Source organism: Cibotium barometz, chromosome 18 (assembly GCF_041138505.1).
Source record: "Cibotium barometz isolate CiBa-2024 chromosome 18, ASM4113850v1, whole genome shotgun sequence".
Classification (NCBI taxonomy): Eukaryota; Viridiplantae; Streptophyta; class Polypodiopsida; order Cyatheales; family Cibotiaceae; genus Cibotium; species Cibotium barometz.
Genome location: NC_141063.1, coordinates 7939811 through 7958374, shown reverse-complemented (window position 1 = coordinate 7958374; position 18564 = coordinate 7939811). Strand labels below are relative to the sequence as shown.

The window sequence follows — 18564 nt, the reverse complement described above, 5'->3', positions numbered from 1 at the left end:
CTTCAAAAGACCCAAAGGGTCTATGAGACCTAAATGATGTGTACGTAGTGTACATGAAATCTTGTCCTGGATGAAATAAGAAAAAGCAACAGTAAACTAAAACTGAAAACTGAAAGCTGAGATCTGAGACTCTGAGATTGTACAAGATGAAAAATCTAGATCTTACTATGGCACAGAGAGTTTTATTTTATATTTTTCTGGAAAAAAGATTCTTCTATTAGTTACCGAGAAAAAACATCCAAAATGGCCAAGTACAAACGGGAAACAAGAGTCAAGACGTATAAAAGGGGAGGATGTTCTTGTCCTCCGGCTGGCCACTCTAGGAGGAGAAGGCTATCTCATACAATGGGGGGAGGGGGAAACAACCACACAGGTGGTCTGTAATGCCAAGTGGGCTCGCCACCACTATCTGTAAGAAAGGGACCATGCCGCCAGATCCTCAGGAAGGCCTCTTGGTGCTTCCGCATGCGGTCTAAGCCACCGCGAAGCTGCCCCCACTGACCACGGAGAGTATGAATGATATCGAGCGAGATGCTCCGGATAGACTTCTCTAGCAGGGTTAGGTTGCCTTGGATGGCTTCGTTGCATTGAGCTCTCCATACATGCCACGTAGTTTTACTGTTGCAAATTTCCCATCTCTGGCTAGAACCATTGGAGTCCAGCAACGCGTGGGAGGAGCTGGAACTGGCATTGTAGAAATACGAAGATGAGAGACCTGAAGGGTTAGTCTCCCACCTACCTCCTCCTATGGCATGATGATTGCGGCTTCATTGGCCCATGCAACTGTGCCCCACATAACAATATGGGCAGGGGTCTTATCCATAGTGAAAATGCATAGGATCCTCTGCCAAACCTGGTAAGCCTTTGGGCAATCCCAAAGACTGATGGTGAGATTCCTAGGGATTGCCACACCTCTGACATACCAAGTGCCAACTGCCAAGCTCATGTGTGCTAGCTGCCACATGAAAAGAGTGATCGTTCGTGGCAGAAAACTGTCCCACAGCCGCTTCTAGAAATCTGAGTGTGAGTGTGGCGGAAGGCCTTGGGACTGCTAGTGTCCTACTACTGTTGGAATGCCCCGGATCCATAGTCAAAATGCATAGAATCCTCTGCCAAACTTGCTGAGCCTTTGGGCAATCCCAAAGACAATGATGGTGAGACTCCTGGGGATTGCTACACCTTTGACATACCAATTGCCAATGATGGTGAGACTCCTGGGGATTGCTACACCTTTGACATACCAATTGCCTATGATGGTGAGACTCCTGGGGATTGCTACACCTTTGACATACATCCCACACCCACTTCGAGAAATCTAAGAGAGTGCGGTGGGAGGCCTTGGAACTGCGAGTGTCGTGCTGCAAGTGGAGTGCCCTCCACCTTTGTTCTGGATCCTACGGCCCAGGCGTGCAGTGCAAGCAAAAAAGAGGGCACCAAACGTCTCCTTATTGTCCTCTTGATCATGCCATGGCCACTGTCCCCAATCCCAGTGGAGGCTCATGAGAGGCTGGCCCTCCCAATCCCTAACTGGCTGCCAGAGTCTCTGGTGGAGGGTCGATGTGGCACTCATGTGCATGAAACTAATCACCCTTACTCTTTGCAAGGTGCATCCCATGAAATCCTCTAAGGGGGTCTCCGCTCTCTCTATTCTGCCATGAAGGCCAATAGAGAAGGTGAGTAAGGCGGAGGGCCCGTGCTCAAAGCTCCCCATGATACGTGGGGGTGAGCCCCGAGCATGTGACCACTAGGCAGGCGGACCATGTGGTTCCAGATTAGAGGCTGTCGAAGAAGCTCCTCGGAGGCATTTGGAGCTCAATGCTGAAGGGTCGGCCTGAGATAATCTTAAGCACTCAAGAGACTGGCTGCAAATCTATCCTCAAATATTGGGCTAAACCCATGTGTCTGCATCTCTGTGAAAATCCATGTTGCGTTAAGGTCAAGGGCCTCTCAGGATCTGGGTGAAGGTGGAGATCCTAGCTAGTAGGAAGTTCTTCCAAGACTCGCCACCTGGAAGACGACCTTGAAAAATCAACTTGCCTGGCCCAAAAGGGCATGGCTCTAAATGGCCAAGTCAAAGGCTCCAAAGCCCATGGGCAAGCAAGGTCCAATAGGATAAACGCTTGGAAAAACAGTAAAAAAAAATAGTTAGAATGTCCAACGGTCATAAACGGTAAAAAACGATCAACATCCATAAACGATTGAAAAAATAGTTTTAAAAAAGGGTCAAAATGCCCAACGGTCATAAAGAATAAAAAATCAAATTTTTTTTTCAAAAAAATCCGTACGGTTTTGATCCGTACCGTACTCTCAATTGAAAATTGTTATTCTCTCCGTGGATGAGGCTATTAGGAATCCGGGTACTCAAATCTCTATCTTGCCTCCAGTGGTCATCCAGGGAGAGAATAATTGGTGCGTGATTAGAGAAAACAGTGCTAGCCAAAATACCAATCATGCCACCACGACCACAAGCTCACTCATTTTCATAGAATTGATCTAATCTAGATAGGTTAGGGTCAGTACTCCTCCTATCGGACACTGTCGGCACTAGCTACTCATGGATGGAAATGCATGCTCCACCTTGTGTCTTGGAGGGGCCAAAAGACTGGGACCCGAAGTTGACTCCTGCCCCACAAGATCTTCCCGCACTGGCGGGTATGTCGCTGTGAAAGATGGTGCTCTTGAATGAAGAGTATGTCAATTGGTCCACAACTGCTGTTGTGTGGAGCGTCTCTTTAAGGACACCACGCCTCTGAAAACCTTGAATGTGCCATGAGACAATCTGTAACTATTTGGTCCTCCTAGCTCTATTTCACATGATGAAACCCATGCTTGGACCCCAGAAAGGTGGAAGACGACATGGGGACAGGGTCCATAAGGTTTGATTAAGAAAAAGCACCATATTTGGTCAAAAAGCAAGAAAAAGCAAAAAGTCAAACAGGGTTGACCGCGAGCCAAGGGCACCATTGGAAAGAGGAGATTGAGCCGGACCAAAAAGCTAAAAGGTGCTTTTTCAAAAAGCAGCTCCAAGGTCAAAAAGCAAGGCCTTGAAGCTAGAAAACCAAAGTTTAGGAACTTTGACAAAAGTGAGTAATATTTTACTATAAAGTGGAAAGCAATGGAAAAAGGAAAAAGCAAAAGCTTGGTTAAAAGCTTTTGGCGAATAGTAGAGCCTTCTTCATGTATAAAAAGGCTTAAACCTCTCTTGTAGCATTAGGAAGGAGATCGTGGAGTGTATGTGTGGACATCATTACGATCATTCTTCGCCATCAACATCTTCTCCAACTTGCTTTTCAGATGTACGGTTAGCCCTAGACTTCTATGGGCATATGCATGGGCGATACGGACACATGTACAGAGCTGTACGGACATAAATTTCAGAAACCCTAAAATTGCTCCAAAAACCCTAAAAACTGTTTTTTTGGAGGTTTTTATCGCCCAAAAACCATTCAAACAGGTTTTATATCAGTTTTCTTGCAAGAAAGAGCTTTTCCATGGTTTTCTTCAGGAGATTACTCATGGGATGAGCGAGTGTTTCTTGGACTTGGACATAGAGCTTGGACATGGAAAACTTGGACATAGAGCTTGGACATGGAATAGGAAGCATGAACATAAACATAGAACTTGGACATATAGCTTGGGCATGACGCTTGGACATGAACATGGAACTTGGTTATGGACTTGGACTTGGATATGGATCTGAACTTGGACTTGGACTTGGATCTGGACTTGGACTTGGACTTGGACTTGGACTTGGATTTGGATTCATTGGACTTGGATTCATTGGATTTGGATATTAGATTTGGAACTAGCCCGGTGAGAGTACTTGTGGGTCATCTTGGTGGTGTGCTCGGCATCAGAGATCTTGTGCCTCGACATCGACATCGACTTGGATATCCTACATTGGCATATTTGCTTGTTTTGTAATCATTGATTGTATTGATCTTGGCCAGCGTGCTCGTGGATTTTTCCTAAATAAATTCTTGAAAGGGGGCGGGCTTGTTCCCCGCTCGATGTGGTGTACTGTGCAAGATCCATATTTTCTTCTCTCTCCCCTCTCTCTCTCTCTATATCTTTATCTCTTGGACACATGGTTGAGTCTGTCTCTGCACTCCCTGTCGGGCTTACAGTGGTATCAGAGCAGTATTTCTCTTGAAGAAACTTCTTGGGGTGATAGAGCCATGTCGAGAGTAGAGGGAGACCTAGGACCGCACGAAGGGAACAACTATGAGGTCAATACAGACTTCAGGATGGGAAACAAGGTCATCGTAAGAGTACCATGACTTTCAGCAGTTTCAGACAGTTTCTCCAAGATGAAGAATTCGTAGCTTGGAGAGCTAGGAAAGAAAAGGACCAAGAGTGCTCAAATGTTTGAAGATTTCATTAAGGATCGAGCTACTGAAGCCAAAGGAGTTGAAGTTGCTAAAGCCCATCTTCGAGTCACCATTGTAGAAGGATTTAGAGCTACCCATTCTATTTCTTATGGAGGAGACAAGGAAGCTACTCCTAGGCCTGCTTTCTCACATGCAGCTTCCTCGGGACAAGTAAGGGAAATGAAGGCCTTTAAGACGCCAGAGAGATCTGAAGATCATCAGATTGACATCATGCCAGGAAGTTCGACGAGTGGTTTGCAATGGTGCTTAGCCCATTGCATGTTTCGACATAAAAAGCCATGGAATCTTTGTGGATCAAAGCTGAAACAGAACACTTTTGAAGCATGGAGACTTTAATGCTAGCAAAGGATTAGGGTTGGTTATTTTAGCTCTTTTTGTGGTTTGAACATGATGGGATTGCATTGGAGTAGCCTTGAACCAAGAAGGTCATGCTATGATGGCCTCTGAATGTCAAAGACAACAAGGAAGCATATGCATTATCTCGGAGACCCTTGAGCCATGCGGTTTCTTTGGGTTACCATATGGACTTCACGTTGATGAAGGATCTTTATGCTAAAAAAGAGGATTTTAAACATGTGTTGGAACAGATTGTAGAATAGAGTGTTGGTGACTTCTTATGTCATCAAGAAGGGTTTTCTTATGATGCAAACCTAGGATATGTACGGCACAAGGAATTGAGGCCACAATAATGAAGAGTGTCATGCTCCTCCCTACATGGAGCATAGAGACACCTTGACTACACTTCAAGCTTTGGAGAACTACCTTTTATTGCCCTAGTACGAGAAGGACATTTAACCTTATGATTCAAGAATGTTTGTTTTGTCAGAAGGTCAAGTTTGACAGACAAACACCAGTAGGATTATTGCACCCATTGAATGATGTATGGGAGAATATTGCTATGGATTTTATCTTTGGATGGCCAAAGTCAGGGAATGATGGTATATGGAACTCTTAGGATACCAAAAAGACCAACCATGTATGTCATCAGTTGGACCTTTCAAATCATTGGAAGATATATAATGTTTTCCGTGACAGTTTATTGAAACCATGTATAGGTTATTCCCTGAGGAACTTGTTTCGAAGGATCCACCAGGGGTGGGAGAGCTAGAACAGATTGTGTTTCATTCTATGAGAAAAAGAGGAAGACAGTGATCAGAAAGTTCCTCTTGGAATTCAAGAGTTATTCGCATGTTGGACGTGAAATGGATGCTAGACGAGTACTTCTAGGACTATGTGGATATACTTTGAGGTTATGAGCATTGAGGAAGTGGTTGGTCCAGATGTATTTGTAGTACAGATATGGACATCTTGCGATCAAGATAGATTCAAGAGGGAGGATCATACCTCTAGCCCTCTTCACTGTATATATATATATATATATTGGATTGGAATTGATCATTATTCTGCTTATAATGGTTATTTGGACATGCTCTAGTTTGGGTGGCAACGATGCCCGATAGCCCAAGGAGCAAGATTTGTATACGGAAGGCAACGATGCCAGATGACCCATTGGACGATATCGATTGCTAGATATATTGGACTTCGCAGTCGGGTGGTCATTGCGACCAGATGGCCCAGTTAATTGTATTGGATTTCGCAGTTGGGCGGCCATTACGACTAGATGGCCCATATGACTGTATTGGATTTCGCAGTCGGGCGGTCATTGCGACTAGATGGCGCAGATGACTGTATTGGATTTCATAGTCGGGCGATCGATGCGACCAGATGGCCACGATGACTACGGAAGAACTCTCGTGCGGTCCTAGTGACTAGATGGCCTTGAGGATAGCTTGAGCGGTCCTAGTGGCCAGATGGCTCTGCATGCTTTTGATGAAACCAAAACAAGAGAATCCATGAACAAGAGGATCATTACTTGCATATTGATGTATGTTTGAATTTCTCTGACTTTGTGTGCTGTTTTTGATGTTTGGACAATGCTTGGATTTATGGCATGTGATAGTCTCTTGGGCTCCAGACTACCTGGCCAGTACTACGTGGAGTACCAAGTAGACGCGAATGATGCATACTTGTTTGTTGCAGCTTGTGTCTAGTTTTTGCAGAAGGTGAGTATGCATTTATTTTATCTAACACACGTGACAGGCCATGAAGATATACCATCAAGAACAAGGACATCGGTCAAAGAAAAGGCATCGAGATGTTGGATGACTTGGAAGATATGGACATGCTCGGAACACTTGTGGTCCGCAGTCGAGAACAACTGCGATGTAAGAGGAGGGGAACGTAACTATTTGGTCCTCCTAGCTCTGTTTCACATGATGGAACCCATGCACGGACACCAGAAAGGTGGAGGGATAGGGTCCATAAGGTTTGATTAAGAAAAGGCACCATTCTTGGTCAAAAAGCAAGAAAAAGCAAAAAATCAAACAAGGTTGACCGCAAGCCAAGGGCACCATTGGAAAGAGGAGACTGAACCGGACCAAAAAGCTAAAAGGCGCTTTCTCAAAAAGTAGCTCCAGGGGCAAAAATCAAGGCTGAAGCTAGAAAAGCAACGTTTAGGAGCTTTGACAGAAGTGAGTAATATTTTACTATAAAGTGGGAAAGCAAAGGGAAAAAGGCAAAAGCAAGAGCTTGGTTAAGCTTTTGGCAAAAAGCAGAGCCTTCTTCAAGTATAAAAAGGCTTGAACCTCTCTTGTAGCATCATGAAGGAGATTGTGGAGTGTATGTGTGGGCATCATTATGATCATGGAGAGCTTCTTCTTTGCCATCAACACCTTCTCCAACTTGCTTTTCAGATGTACGGTTAGTCCTAGACTTGTATGGGCATATGCATGGGCGATATGGACACATGTACGAAACTGTACGGACAGAATTTCTGAACCCTAAAATTTTTAGAAACCCTAAAACTTCTCCACCAAAAACCCTAAAAACTTGTTTTTTGGAGGTTTTATCCCCCAAAAACCATTCAAATAGGTTTTTTATCAGTGAGCTTTTCCATGGTTTTCTTCATGGACAAGGCTATACAGGAGTTCTGGAGATTACTCATGGGATGAGCGAGTTTTTTTTGGACTTGGACATGGAACATGAAGCTGGGACATAAACATAGAACTTGGACATATAGCTTGGGCATGAAGCTTGGACATGAACAAGGAACTTGGTTATGGAACTCGGATTTGAACTTGGACTTGGACTTGGATCTGGACTTGGACTTGGACTTGGACTTGGACTTGAACTTGGACTTGGACTTGGATCTGGACTTGGATTTAGATTCATTGGATTTGGATATTAGATTTGGTACTAGCCTGTTGTGGGTCATCCTCGTGGTGTGCTCTGCATCAGAGATCTTGTGCCTCAACATCGACATCGACATCGACATCGACTTGGATGTCCTACATCGGCATATTTGTTTGTTTTGTATTCCATTGATTGTCTTGATCTTGGCCAATGTGCTCGTTGATTGTTCGGAATAAATTCTTGAAAGGGGGCGGGGCCTGTTCCCTGCTCAATGTGGTGTACTGTGCAAGATCCCTATTCCCTTCTCTCTCTCCCGTCTCTCTCTATATCTTTATCTCTTGGACACATGGTTGAGTCTGTCAGTGCACGCCCCGCTGGGCCTTACACAATCCACATTAATAAGAGCAGTGGGAAGCGGAACTGTTTGAATTGTTACGGAATAAATTCTTGAAAGAGGACGTGTGTTTTGATGGAGAGTAATCATTGTTGGTTATGAGGTGGAGCCATGCCATATGGGCATGAATCTTGGCTTCCATGTGGAGCCACTCTGTTAGAGCCCTAGAGTATGCATACTCTGGACTCCACCTGTCACATATATAGGAGGGGGGAAGTGAGATTGTTGCTGAAACATGAAGAAATACAAAAAGGGGTATCATCGGCATGCGAGATGTAGTCGGCAGTGAGTCCTTCATGATCCTGAGGCTTTGCGTCCCTGGCTTTCTGCAAATGAACTGAGCTCCGCCCTCTAGCACTGATCCATAGAGTTTGGCCAATGTGTGGCCAATCATGATCGTCCTGTAGTTAATAGGATCAAGTGGATCTCCGGCTTTGGGGATGGGGATGATGGTGTTGGTGGACCAAGAGGGTGGAAATCCTTCGCATCATGACCTTGGGCTCGCCCATTGCGTAGTCTACGAATGGCCTTGAGGACCATGCCCTTTGTGAAGAAGGTGGAGGTGTTGGGGCGGGGATCTGGTGGTGGGGGTAGGGGTGGCTGATGGGGGATATGATAGAGGGAGCATGCATAGGAGTGCCATGTGTCCGGGCAAGTGATTAGGTGTGGGAGGGCGATGTTCTCGGAGTTTCCTCCAGGCCTCTTTGCAGTTCGGCCCTAAGAAAAGTCGGTATAACTCATCCTCTTTCCAAGCATAGAACTCTCGTTTCTTGCGTTAGGTGAGCTGTTGAGAAATCCGTTGTGCTTGGCGCTTCGTGATTTGCTCAATCTGTACCTCATGCTTAAGACGGGCAGCATTCGTCAACATCACACCAACAGTTCTGGGGCATGGAGCCGCAAGGTGGCTTGGCGGTAGACCGCCGCGTGCAGATGAAAGAAGCAGTGGCGGATGTGTGGAGTATGGTGGTGAGCTCTGCTGTGAGGGTGGATAGGGGGACAATAGGTTCCACATCCTGGAGTTGGCGGTAGATGTGGTTGGAGTAAACAAGGTCAAGCTTGTGAGCAAAAAGGACCCGAGTGTAATGTGAGATGGGTGGTGGTGGTGTGTAGGTAAGAGTGAAAGAGAGGTAGGCATGGTCAGCTTCAAAAGGGGGTGGCGGAATGGAGAAGTTGGGGAGAAGGTGTGCCAAAGCCGGAGATCGCATAAGGTAGTCCACAGTGCTAGTACCTCCTAAGTGAGGGAAGGAGGTAAGGGCGCCGGAGGAGGGCCATCATGACAACCCGTTATGGATAAGGAGACCATGTGCAGCTCCCAGCTCTAAGAAATATCTCCCATACATTGTGACCTCCTCATGGTCTTGTGATGATTGCTATAGCCTTGTGTCAATGATGTCCAGCTCCTGTAGTTTGATAGGGTCGTCTAAATCGAGTAGTGGGACCTGCTAACTTCCTGTCCTGGCGTTGAAATCCCCGAGCAGGAGGACTTCCCCCAGATGTGAGAACTCCATGATATCCTCATATAATGGTAAGTACGGTGACTGGCCATGCTTTGCGGCGTAAGGGGAGTGGCGTGGTGCAAAATAACACACAGCAATGTGGATGACTCTGTCACTGCTAAGCTGTAGCCGCACCCAAAGATACTATGCATCCTCGTCCTTCCGGACGATGTTGAGAATCTGGTGGAGATGGGATCTAAAAAGGACAGCTATATACCCCCCCCCCCCCCCCCTCCGAGCCACGTACTCCTCTTGATGTGCAGGTCTCGCCTTGAAAAGCTGACTCCCACTCATACCCGGCTATGTATGGTAAGCCCCTCTCAGGGCTCTGATGAGTCTTTGTATAAAAAATGACATCCTTGCCTGTGAGAATCTTGCTCAAGCCTCCTGGATTCGACCACAACATGCCATTGTAGTTCCATACTGCCAACCTCAGGTGTTTGGTCTCATAGACCCCGCGTCCCTATTTGGGACGGCGCTCAGTGTGATAATGACTCTACCATCTCTATAGATAGCCCACTTGCTTGCTCTGGGGGCCTCATGAACAGTCACCATCGCCTCACGCTGGTGTGCCACCTGTGCTGGAGTGAGATCATCTCCCATGTATACCTGTGTGCCCTTGAGGGCAGCCTGCCTGTCTAAGAACACCTGTCTGCTGGTGGCATCAGGGAATCTAATGATGAGGGGTCGCTCTCGTGTCATATCCTTGCCTGCCCTCCATGTGTCTGCAAAAGGGGGGGGGGGGGATGATCCCGTCCACTCCTAGCATCTGGCAAAGCGTGATGGTAGTTGGACAGCTTTTAGGGTTTGAGGACAGCAACTTGGCTTGACCAGCATCAGAGAGGGGTTTTCAGGCAGCGTACAAGGCTTGGGCGCAGCAACTTGACTTGACCAGCATCAGAGAGGGTTTGCAGGCAGCGTACAAGGGCTTGGCACCTACGAGAAGTTGGCTGGACACCTAGGCACCAGCACAAACTGTACAAAAGCCATTGCGTGAACTGCAGAATGCGCTTGTAGAGAGAGAGAGAGAGCACTAGGCCATGGCAGACAGGCAAGCAAGTGCGCAAGGAGCCATGGTGAGCAAGAGAGTGTTAGGTGTGCTGTGAGAAGAAGAAGATATATTAACGTCTTGCAAAGGACCCAACGGGTCTATGAGACAAAAGGTGTCCATGGAATCTCATCATGAAAAAAAAAGACAACACAAAAAAAAAACAAACACTAACATTACCCTAGGTAAATGTAGTTATGTATGGATTATCATCATCATGGAGGATAACATCCAGAGAGAGAGAGAGAAATGAAATGAAATGAAATGTTATATTAACGTCTTCAAAAGGCCATAATGACCTATGAGACCAAAAGTTACATCATGGTGGATTTGATACAATGTCTGGATAAAAAAACCCAGAAAATGAAAAATAAAGATGATACTACTGGCACCTAGAAAATGAAACTGGAAATGGAAGGTAAACAGAAACCCTTATAGGGTGTGAATATAGTGAGGGGAGGGGTACGCTATGGAGGTGAGTGGAATATAGTGAGGGGATACAATATCATGTGGGACGGAGGGGTACGCTATGGAGGTGAGTGGAATATAGTGAGGGGATACAATATCATGTGGGACGGAGGGGTACACTATGGAGGTGAGTGGAATATAGTGAGGGGAGGGGTACGCTATGGAGGTGAGTGGAATATAGTGAGGGGATACAATATCATGTGGGACGGGAGGGGTACACTATGGAGGTGCCTCCATCTCATAATATTGCCGCATCGGACGCTGGTGGATCTCCTCAATATCCTCTGTGGTCAGCACCCTGACTGGGTGTCTCGCATGCCTCGCAGAATAATCCGAATCCGCCGCTGCAACCTCCGTCTATGCAGGGATGCCCTCCTCCGTAGTCGTGGGCGTCTGGACCACCCAAGCTCAATCGCACGATCAATCAGTGTACCTCTGGTGTGGGCGGTATCCATGTCCTGCTGCTGCTGTGGTCCATCTGGCGCAGTGATGGCTGGACTAAAGAAGTCTGTAATGTGCCTCTGAGTCTGGCTCTCTGTGCGCCTAAGCAGGCTATCTCTATGTCTCCGCAGCTCAAGCAAGAACAATCCCAAACACCTTTGGTCCTGGTACCCCATGACTCTGGAAAGTGGTCCAAAACCCTCTCTGAATAAACAGGGGAAACGACCACGTATTTCATAGTATGCAGTGCAATGGCATATATAATGCAGCTCTGTCTCTGGCTCCCCATGGCATACTCGGCATATCCTGGCCTCAGCTGGTATACCTCTATATCGGCCGGCCAATCTCAATCTCAAGTTGGTGTGAGGATGTGCGAATCTGACCAATAGCACATCGTACTGCATGAGACAAGTGTACATCCATGTAACTGGGTCTGATCACAAAACCATCTGCTGTGAGCTGAAGAAAATGCTCTCTGTAGAAAGCCATCTTCGTGCCTAGCTCCTCAGTTGGCTGTATCCATGTCCTCCTAATGTCCAGCTGAACTAAATCTTGACGGATGAGTCTGGTAATCTTTGTCCGTGCAAGAGTGAGAGAGGGTGCCTCCAGAGAATACTGGAAGGGAGGCAATCTGTCCATGCTAAAACCATGTGCTTGGAACCAAGATGTCCTCTGTCCATACCAACAAGCCGTGTCTCCCTGTAAAGCTAACTGTCGGGAGGACTCCAGGGCGAGGCGTGCATATCTGTCTCGGGGGAGATCCCACAAGCCATGTATGTAGGAGACTGATCTCGTAAGAGCCTCAATCACCAGAGGGGTAGCTGCCAGCTCTGCTCGAATAATCTCATGAGGTACCACGGCCTTGGCTCTAATAATCCTAGCAATCATAGATACCAAAGGCCTCTCCATACCTCTCCACCCGCCTGCGCTGTGATGGTCCACTGAAGGTCCCCATATCTGCACTCCATAAAGCATAGCTGATGTCACTAGAGTGTCAAAAAGCCAAAGTTTCGTTCGAGGTTCCTGATACTGAACCTCATCCTCTCCAAACCACCCAGGGCTGCATGTGCTCTAGTCAATCTAGTCTCTGCACAGAGAGAGAGAGAGAGAGAGAGAGAGAGAGAGAGAGAGAGGGTGCGTGCACCATTTTCTAATTTGCTGTTTTCTGACATTCACTTGGTGATTGTTGTTTAATTATTAATTTGGCAGTTGCTTCGACTATACAAATGGACTAGCTGTAAGTGCTCCAAAGTCTGGCAATGTTGAAAGTCTAGCTTGTATTTCTTTTGCTCTCAAATGATTGTAATAGTGAAGTGGTTCTTTGATTTGTCATTATTTTGTACATTGCTTTTTGTGGAGGCCCCTTTTTTTTCTTGAGGTACATTTGCATTCAAAATTTGAGAGCTTTATACCAATCAAGGCCACTATAAGCTTTATACCAATGAAGACCACTATAAACTTAGTAATGATAATGAGTTTTGTGGAGAGCTTTGAGATTATATCTATTTGAGGCAAAGCTCATTCTTCATTGTACAAATTCCTCAACTTATCATCCCCCCCCCCCCCCCCCCCCCCCCCCCCAAAAAAAAAAAAAAACAAAGAAAAAGAAAAAGAAGGAAAGATCCTTCTTTAGTTACCAAAATGCAGCAGCCGAAATGTTTATGTACATGACCCAGCCTGAATCACAGGAGACAAGTAAAAACAGATGGGGAAAGAGAGGTGCTCTTCCTCGCTGGCTGGCCACTCTCGGAGGAAGGCTATCTCGTACAATTTCGGGGTGGAGGGGGTGGGGAGAGAGGGGGAAGAGCCAAACAGGTGGCTTGTAACACCAAGTAACCTCGCTGTCTCTAACCTTGAGGAAAGGACTGCTACTCCAGATCCACAGAAAAGCCTCTTGCCGTCTCCCACTGGCCATGGAGGGGTGTGTATGGTGCCCATCTATATGCTCTGGATAGACTAGGTAGGTGGTGTGGTAGTGCCCTCTATGGCCTCGCTGTAGCGAGCACACCAAATGTGCCATGCTGCAATGCTACTAATGATCTCCCACCTATGACTGGTGCCTGTGGTACTCCTCTCCTCTGGGGTCTGCTGAAAACGGGGCTGTCGTGAACCTGCAGTGAGAGAGGAGAAGAGTGAGGTCGTGTCCCGTCGCCTTGTATTCTAGGGCTGGTGCTGACTGAGAGGCCCAGGCAACCGCCTCTCCCAGGTAATGGTGCAGGCAGATGCCTGGTCTATGGTGAAGATATGGGGGGATCCTCTGCCAGACCTGCCGTGCCTTGGGACAATCTCAAAGGCAATGAATGATGCTGCCGTGTCCCGTCGCCTCATATTCTAGGGCTGGTGCTGACTGAGAGGCCCAGGCAACCGCCTCTCCCAGGTAATGGTGCAGGCAGATGCCTGGTCTATGGTGAAGATATGGGAGATCCTCTGCCATACCTGCCGTGCCTTGGGACAATCTCAAAGGCAATGAATGATGCTGAGACTCCTGAGGGTGTCCACACCTAGAATAGAGTGCCGGCCGACCTCCAACTCCAGCCAGGTGCCCACTGCCAAGCTCCCGTGAGCTATTTGCCATAGGAATAGAGTAATCTTCTGTGGCCGGAAGCTGTCCCATAGTCGTTTCCAAAAATCACGAAGGAAATGCGTGGGGATGTGCCTCCATCTGCATTATGGATCGCAATGTCTAGTAAAAACCCCTACCCACTTAGGGGGAGGCGGGTCGAGGATAAGTGCGAGCCAGTCCAGAGGGATTGAAGAGTTGATGTTGAAGGTAAGCCTTGGATCACAGCGAGGTTCCTGGACCTTAGGTGGGAGCAGTATGAAGGGGAGCCACAACTTCCAAGTTGAGTCCTTGTCCCTATCTTTCCACTTAATCTTGTATTCAAAATCTGTCACCCTCTTGGGTTCATGTGGAACATCGGTCAAGTCCTCAACCTCAACAAGTTCCTAAGGGGTAGCGAGGTTATCATCAGCTCCCATTATCTCTTTCAGTCGACTGACATGAAAGATTGGATGAACTTTCACATTTGGAGGCAACTCTAGTCTATAAGCAACCTCACCAATCTTTTTCAAGATCCTGTAAGGTCCACAGTACTTAAGGGATAACTTCCCAAGAACGTTGTCTATCAGCACAAAGCCGTGCGTAACGTCTTTGGACTCTTGGGCACTCTCAAATAAACTAGCATTCCCTCGGTAAACTTCCTGGGTGAACGCTGTCTATCAGAATAGCCATGCACGATCTTGTGCACTTATGATAGCCTCTCATGCACTAACTAGCATTTCCTACATATCTATTTCTCTAGCGGCATCAATTTGAAAATTTTGAAAAACGGCTTAAAAATGGTGCTTATTCCATAATTGGGAAAAATTAGGGTTTGCAAAATTGGGAGAAATTGGAGATTTCAATTTTCAGCTGAGAATGATATGGGGATAAAGAGGAAGAATAGAAAAGGAGGAGAAGAAGATGAAGAAAGAAAGGAGAAGAAGAAGAAGAAGAAGAAGAAGAAAAGCAGAAGAAGAAGGAAGAAGAGGGAGGGAAGAAGAAGAAGAAGGAAGAAGGAAGAAGAAGAAGAAGAGGGAAGGAAGAAGAAGAAGATGAAGAAGCGCATGCGAGAGAGAGAGAGCTCAGAGAACGCAATAGAGAGAGAGAGAGGAGAGAGAGAGAGAGAGAGAGAGCAGTGAATTGAAAATGTCAAAACATTAAAACCTTTGCTAAGGCTAAAGTTGATTAAAAAAAAAAACCCTTATCTCACGTTTTTTATGAAAGAAACATTTCTTATTGTAACAAACGTCCCGTATGTTTCTTTTCGAAAGAAACACGTTTCTTTGCTATGCTCATGATGGACTTTGCAGGCGGGAGTGTGAGTACCCTCGATGGCTTCGTTGCATCAAGCTCTCCATATGTGCCAGGTTGCAATGCTACTACCAATCTCCCATCTTTGGCATGAGCCCGCGGGGGGGGGGGGGGGGGGGGGGGGGGGGTGTCCAGTGATTAGTAGATGGGGTTGGGATTGGTACTACCGATATGCAAAGGTGAGAGAAGAAGAAGAAGAAGAAGATGAAGATGAAGAAGCGCGTACGAGAGAGAGAGAGAGCTCAGAGAATGCAATAGAGAGAAAGAAAGAAGAAAGAAAGATATATTAACATCTACGAGAGGCCAAAGTCGGCCTATGAGACAAAAAATAATACAACTGTGTTCTTCCAGTCATCGGAAGAAAAGAAAGAAAAGAAAGAAAAGAAAAAGTGTGCATGTGTCTGGATACAACTGTGAATCATCATGGATCGGTGGAGCCCATATACAAACAATATAAGGGGGGATGGGGATGTGGATGGAGTGCTAAGGCAAGATGCATCTCTATATGTTGAAGGGGTAGTGCAAGCATGCTATGCAGATCTATGTCTAACTCCATCCAGTGCCATAAGCAGAGAGAGAGAGAGAGAGAGAGAGAGAGAGAGAGAGAGAGAGCAGGGAATTGAAAACATCAAAACATTAAAACCTTTGCTAAGGCTAAAGTTGATTAAAAAAAAACCCTTATCTCACGTTTTTTATGAAAGAAACGTTTCTTATTGTAACAAACGTCCTGTATGTTTCTTTTCGAAAGAAACATGTTTCTTTGTTGCTATGCTCATGATGGACTTTGCAGGCGGAGTGTGAGTACCCTCGATGGCTTCGTTGCATCAAGCTCTCCATATGTGCCAGGTTGCAATGCTACTACCAATCTCCCATCTCTGGCATGAGCCCGTGGAGGGGGGAGGGGGGGGGGCACGGCTCGAGGGGGCAGACTGGGGTCCAATGATTAGTAGATGGGGTTGGGATTGGTACTACCGATATGCAAAGGTGAGAGACCTGAAGGGCTAGCTTCTGTGGCCGGAGCGAGAGTGCCCTTTGAAATCATATGGGGGGGCACGGCTCCAAGGGGTGTACCGGGGTCCAATGATTAGTAGATGGGGCTGGGATTGGTACTACCGATATGCAAAGGTGAGAGACCTGAAGGGCTAGCTTCTGTGGCCCAAGCGAGAGTGCCCTATGAAATCATATGGGTTGAGGTCCTGTCCATCTTGAAAATGCGGAGAATCCACTGCCAAACCTGCGGGGCCTTTGGGCAATCCCAAAGACAATGTCGTTGAGACTCTTGAGGGTGGCCACACCTTGGTGGACAAGTTGTTGGTCGACCACCAATGGCCAACCATGTGCCAATTGCCAAGCTCCTGTGTGCCATCAGCCAAAGAAAGAGGGTGATCTTTTGAGGCCGAAAACTGTCCTAGAGCCTCTTCCAAAAATCTGAGAGAAATCGCTATGAGAGGCCTTGTGACTGCCAATGTACTGCTACTGAAGGCGTGCCCTCAACGTCGAGCATCTGAATCTTGCGGCCTAGCCACGTGGTGTATGCAAAGAAAGGGGTATCCAGAGTCTCCTCCCGATCTGTAGGATCACACCAAGGCCACTCCCCCGGGTCCCCACTGGAGGCGCGGGAGGAGCTGGCTCTCCCAAATCGAGAACTGCCAGAGTCTCTCCTTGGCCACCTTGGCTGTCGGGGGGTCTATGTGGCACTCATGTGCCTGAAATCCGATCACCCTCACCCTTTGTAAGGTGCTGCCACTAAAATCATCCAAAGGGGGCTCTGATCTCTCTAATCTGCCATGGGGACCAATAGAAAAAGTGAGTAAACCACAACCCTCATCCGCGCCATGGACTTCCAAGAGAATATCATGCCTAGTAAACACGGCTAGCCACTGTGGGGGGGTTGGGTCTGGGATAGGGGTCAGCCACTTGTAAGGAGTCCTCTAACAATCAACTTTCCCAGCAGGGCACGTCTCTGAATGGTAGGGTCAATGATGCTTAGGCTCCCTCTACCTCGGGGCTAAATGATCACTCTCTAGGCCACCTTTTTAGTAAACACGGCTAGCCACTGTGGGGGGGTTGGGTCTGGGATAGGGGTCAGCCACTTGTAAGGAGTCCTCTAACAATCAACTTTCCCAGCAGGGCACGTCTCTGAATGGTAGGGTCAATGATGCTTAGGCTCCCTCTACCTCGGGGCTAAATGATCACTCTCTAGGCCACCTTTTCTCGGGCAAGCCTCCGATCACTGTTGGCCCACAGGAAATTCTAGATCAAGCGTTGTATGTGACCAATGCATGCTTGGGAGAAGGCCCATAGGAAATTCTAGATCAAGCGTTGTACCTGACCAATACATGCTTGGGAGAAGGCCCAACAAGAAGTAATGTACCACATGGTGGCAAGAACGACCTGGTTCGCCACCACCACTCGGCGGGCTAAGGAGAGCCTCGCAGAACTCTAGTACAAAAGCTCTTCCAAATGCTCAGAAGAAGAGGGGTGAGCTGCCGCTATGGGGAGATATTGATGGCCACCTGGCATCCGAGATAGCATAATGGAGTGCCCCTCGCGATCCGTTGGAAAGCCTCAACAAGACGCCAAGTTGGGGCAGGTGCAGAGCCTACCCAAAAACCACATGACTTGTGCTTGTTGATCTGCACTTGTGATGCGCGACAAAAGATCTTGATCGCCTCTGCGAATCTCTGGAGATTCCCCACATCGTCGGATATGTATGCTGCTGTGTCATCTGTAAACTCTGAGTCTAGCAGCTCCTCCTGAGTATGCATGGGAAGACAATCCCTAAAGTCCCGTCGCTTGAGGTGAGAGATAACTACTCATGGCCTTGGCGACGAATAGGAAAAGGTAAGGTGCCAGTGGACAGCAAGCGTGAAAGGGGGAATCTGTCACCTCGAGCTCCTTGAATGAGAACCTGACTTTTAGAGGCTGAGTAAAGTCCTGAAACACCACGGATTCACTCGACTGGGAACCCCATCCAATACATCGTGCCCTCCAGAAAGCTCCAGTCAACTGTATCATAAGATTTCTCAAAGTCTAGGAGGAGAACAATGAGGTCCTCTTGCTGCATCTTGGCCGAAGCTGTTGCCTCCCACAAAGTAAAGAAGTTTTCCAGAATGCTCCGATCCTGAACAAAACCTGTCTGAGTGTCATGGATCAAGTTAGGGAGGAAAGGCTAAAGTCTTTGGCTGATGGCCTTGGCCAAAATCTTGTAGGTGTCCCAAGGAGGGTCATGGTTCTCCACTACTGGATCTCTAGTCTGTTACCACTCTCCTTAGGAAACA

The 18564-nt window shown here is 47.2% G+C and overlaps 1 protein-coding gene across 1 annotated transcript in view; it reads left to right on the top strand.

Moving 5' to 3' along the window:
* Positions 1-18564, top strand: part of HCAR (coenzyme F420 hydrogenase family / dehydrogenase, beta subunit family) — a 173616-nt gene that overhangs the window by 123180 nt on the left and 31872 nt on the right. The gene's annotated exons all lie outside the window — the stretch shown is intronic.